The sequence below is a fragment of the Cricetulus griseus genome, chromosome 2 (genome assembly GCF_003668045.3).
Source record: "Cricetulus griseus strain 17A/GY chromosome 2, alternate assembly CriGri-PICRH-1.0, whole genome shotgun sequence".
NCBI classification, from domain to species: Eukaryota; Metazoa; Chordata; class Mammalia; order Rodentia; family Cricetidae; genus Cricetulus; species Cricetulus griseus.
Window position 1 is genome coordinate 237,395,466 of NC_048595.1, and position 5,358 is coordinate 237,400,823.

A 5,358-nucleotide genomic window follows, 5' to 3' on the forward strand; every position below is an offset into this window, starting at 1 on the left:
CTTCAACACCCCACTCTCACCACTGGACAGGACCACCAGACAGAAACTTAACAAAGAGACAAAGGAGCTAACAGAAGTTATGACCCAATTGTTATTAACAGACATCTTTAGAACTTTCTATCCAAACACAAAAGAATACACCTTCTTTTCAGCATCACATTGAACCTTCTCAAACATCTACCACATAGTCGGTAACATAGCAAACCTCAACAGGTACAAAAAAATTGGAAAAATCCCCTGTGTCTTATCAGACCACCATGCTTCAAAGTTAGAAATAAAAAACAAAATAAAGTGCAGAAAACCTACCAACACATGGAAATTGAAAAACATGCAATTGCACCATTCCTGGGTCAAGGAAGAAATAAAGAAATTAAAGACCTCCTAGAATTCAATGAAAATGTAGACACAACATACCCAAACTTATAGGACACTTTGAAAGCAGTACCAAGAGGAAAGTTCATAGCTCTAAGTGCTCACATGAAGAAACTAGAGAATAGTCATACATACCAGAGAGTTGATATCACAGCTGAAAGCTCTAGAAAAATTGGAAGCAAATTCACCCCGGAGGAGCAGATGCCAGGAAATAATCAAACTGAGGACAGAAATCAATAAAGTCGAAGCAAAGAAAACAATTCAAAGAATCAACATAACAAAGAGTTGGTGCTTTGAGAAAATCAACTGTATAGACAAACCGTTATCCAAACTAACCAAAAGGCAGAGAGAGAACATGCAAATTAACAAAATCAGAAATGAAAAGGGGGACATAACAATGGACACTGAATAAATCCAGAGAATTTTCAGTTCATACTTTGAAAACATGTACTCCACAAAATTGGAAAATTTAAAGGAAATGGACAATTTTCTGGACAGTTATCACTTACCAAAATTGAATCAAGAACAGATAAGCAACTTAAACAGACCTATAACCTCTAAGCAAATAGAAGCACTCATCAAAAGTCTCCCAACCAAAAAAAGCCTGGGGCGAGATGGATTCACTGCAGAATTCTACCAGAAATTCAAAGAATTGCTAATACCAACACTCCTCAAATTGTTTCACACAATAGAAGCAGAAGGGACATTGCCAAACTCTTTTTACAAGGCTACAATAACCTTGATACCTAAGCCACACAAAGACAACTAAGAAAGAGAACTACAGACCAATATCCCTAATGAACCTTGATGCAAAAATTCTCAATAAAATACTGGCAAATCGAATCCAAGAACACATCAGAGAAATTATCCAGAATGATTAAGTAGGCTTCATCCCAGGGATGCAAGGATGGTTCATCGTATGAAAATCCATCAATGTAATTCACCATATAAACAGACTGAGGAAAAAAAAAAACACATGATCATCTCACTAGATGCCACAAAAGCCTTTGACAAAATCTAACACCCCTTCATGATAAAGGTCTTGGAGAAATCAGGGATAACAGAAACATACCTAAACAAAATAAAAGCAATGTACAGCAAGAAAACAGCCAACATCAAATTAAATGGAGAGAAACTCAGTCCAATTCCTCTAAAATCGGGGACTAATAAGCCTGTTTGCTTATTTTTTCTTTTATTTCTAGTGGAGAATTTTCTTAATAGCACCACTACATTTTTGGTAGAAAGTATTTTCCCCAATATTTTACTGATATTTGTTGGCCTGTGGACACATGATTTTGGAAGATACTGTTTGAAATGTTTTCCCTGCTGACCTTTCTTGTACACTGCACTCTGGTTTAAAGAAGACCCTGTGATGCTGCCACTGAAGAACTATTTAAGGGCCTTTCTTTGGTGGCTTGCCTAAATTACAGAAGTTGACTGAGTTGGTTGGGATTCCCTTAAATACACAATTTCTAAATACACAAATCTTTCCTAATTACGACTTATTAGAATTAGTCTGGAGAAAGTTCAGACCCTACTCTTGAAAGAGGCATAAAGATTTTTTTTTCTCATTAAACTTTTAATGGGTCTCAAAATTCTCTGACAGACTTTTTGTGAAGTTGTTTCCATTAAAAAAGTATTGGCCTTGAAAACTCAAAGCTTAAAATTGGCCCCCCCACACAATGGTACACAAACATTCTCCTTTCATACTGAAGGTTTTACTCCGCATTGTTATCATTACCCAGTCTTTTACACTTAAATGCCATTTGAGACCTTCTTTCACCACTCAGTAAGTTCAAGGTGGCAGGTATTGGAATGATACTCACTTAACCTTCTGAGATTACTGGGAAGACTTGGTGACCTTGTTGTCTCAAGCAACCTTGTTGTCCATGTCTCTGATGACACCCACAACAATTTTCTGACATATTTCACATACAGCAAAAAATCACTCAGTGAAGGCTAGATTCACAGCACATCTGGCCTTGCCTATGACCACATCAGCAATGGTTGCATCATCAGATTTCAGGAATTTTGAGCCAGCTTCCAGCTTTTTTCCAGGATAAAAAATCTTTTCTTTAAGCCCAACAAACAGGTGAAGTATATGAGATATGTGACAATCTAGTAGAGGAACATAGTCAGCACTAATTTGGCTTTCATAATTCAGGATAATCACCTGAGCAGTGAAACAATTGGTGGGTAGTCTTTGCAGACAGCAGAAACTTCCCACATGTAATGTCTTTGACAGATATGTTCTTTACATTGAAGCCCACATTATCCCCAAGATGAGCTTCACTCCAGGCTTCATCGTACATGTCAATAGATGTTACTTCTGTTGTGACATTGATTAAAGAACACCAAGTCTCTATTTTTCCTCAGAGACAACAACAACACCACCAATTTTAGAAACATCCTGCAGAGTCAGTCACCAAGGTTTGTCATTTGGACAAGTTGGTGGTGGGATATAATACAAAGCTTCCAGCAGTATGGTCACACTGGCACTACCATCTTTGTGGGTGACTTTTTGTCATTTGAACCCATGGATATTAGCACTTGTATCCAGTATGCTGTCACCATCACAGCCAGAAATTGGCATAAATGCTTCTATGTCAGAGTTGTAATCAATTTCTTAATGTAGATGCTGAGTTTCTTAATATTTTCCCCTTATTTTCTGGTCTATAGAGTCAGCCCATGAAATCCATTTTGTTGTCACGAACAATTAGCTGTCTCACACCCAGGGTGTAATCCTTATTGTCTTCAATTTCAACAACACCAGTAGCAATCCAGACATTACAGTCTACCTGAGATGTAATCATGTTTTTGATCAAGTCTCTGTGTCTTAGATATCAATGACAGTCAAAAAATATTTTCAAATTTCCACAGGTGATGGTAATAGTAACAGTATGTTCATGCTCAGGTTTCAGTTTATCCAAGATGTGGGCATACTTGAAGGATTCTTTTCCCAGCAGCCTTCTTTAACTTTTCAATGGTTTGTTTGTTGATTCCACTGTATCCATAGATCAGATAGCCAGTCCTGATGGACTTGCTCAATTCTAGTGTTTAATGAAGACAATTTGATACAAGTCTTTTCCTTTTCCGTTTTGGCTTTGAATTTATGATAGTTTTCATAACACTGTGTCCTGGCATTAAACCCACTGTGAAAAAGTGACTTAAATATTTTATTGTTATTAGTTTAGATTTTATTTCCAGTTAAATGAAACTTACAAATAATATATGATTGTATATTGGTTACAGTGTTTCCATTTTTATTTTTTTTAGTAGGAAAAAATTCTGTTTTACTTAAAATTTAAAATATTATATGTTTAAGCAGCATTTAAACATGAACCAATTGATCTAGCCATGTATTTTGTCTTATAAAAACAAAGTAGTAGATTAGAAATAATTTTAATGTATACTGCAGGATATCACTAATGATCAATTTTAGCATGGGCAATAAATAGGTTTCGCATCTGGGGAAACTGCTTGTTTATTAAGAGTTAACTAACTATCATGGTCAATCTTGTCAACTAAATGGATCTGGAATCTGGAATCAACTGAAAGCATGCCCCTGAGTGGATCTAAAAGGGTATTTCCTGGAAGCATTAATTGATGTGGAAGACTGTTTTGCAGGATAGGCAGTGCCTTCGAAGCACTAGCCTAGACAGAAGGACAACCAGAGAAAAACTGTTGCTTTTTGTCTATCTACCTTCAGTGTTTGTTTGCAAATACATCTACCTTGCTGGTGCTTCTACTGATAGTAAATACCATTAGGTTATTTATAACATCCATTCTCAGCTTCATAAGTGGAAAACAACTACTTTATTTCCTCCATTGAGGGGACACCCCTGTGTGTTTAACATTCCTAGTTTCTCCAATGTTTATTTGTGAGCATGTGGACCTCATACCCTCTACAGAAAGCCATTGTTTTAAGTGCCTATGAGAAGCCATAAAAGACCATCAGACACAGACATCAGCAAAAGTGTTTAATTTTCAATAGCAAAAATGTTCCAGGACAGTAGAGCCATGCATCTGACACAAAGTCAAAATGGTGATGTCCCTAAAAGGAGCATGTAGGCTCTTTTTAAACACAGCTAAGGGGAATTTCTGGGTCAGTGAGGTCATCTTAAACATAATTCATCTTAAACATAATTGGTTAAACAAGCATCAGATATATTAGTATACTTTTAATTAGCTAAGGTTTCTTCTTTGGGCATATTTGCACAAGCTGGGGCAGGTCCTGATGTGATCCAGAAGTGAGGGGGAAGGCTGTAGGACTTGTTCTTGAAATGTTGAGCTGACTGCAGGCCTTGTTCATGTTCTCTTCCTTGGACCTGGAGGCCATCTGTTGACAAATGGCCCTTTGTTGGGGGAGATACCTGTTTGCCCCTCTCAGAGAACTGAAACCTAAACTCAGTTCTAACAGTGGGAGAGTTTAATCCCTTTACTTGTCAAAGACTTTTCTTTTTATTTTTTAAAGATTTTATTTATTTATTTTGTATACAGTCTTCTAGACTGTGTGCCAGCAGAGGGCACCAGATTTCATTCAAGCTGGTTGTAAGCCACCATGTGGTTGCCAGGAATTGAACTCAGGACCTCTGGAAGAACAGTCAGTGCTCTTAACCTCTGAGCCATCTCTCCAGCCCCATCAAAGACGTTTCTAAGCCTAGATTAAACAAAACTTATGGAGGATGTACAGTAGTTTGAAGAACAAAAAATGCAGGTTTCTAGATCAATGAGAATTTAATTGTTTAGAATGTGTACTTGATAATATTTGTAATAATCTTGTTTGTTTTTTCAACACAGGGTTTCTTTGTGTAGCCTTGGCTGTCCTAGAATTAGCTGTATAGACCAGGCTGGCCTCATACTAACAGAGATCCACCTGCCTCTGCCTCCTAAGTGCTGGGATTAAAGGTGTACACCACCAAAGCCTGACTAGAGTAATTCTTTTTTTTCCAACTTTTTTTATTTGAATTAGGAACAGAATTGTTT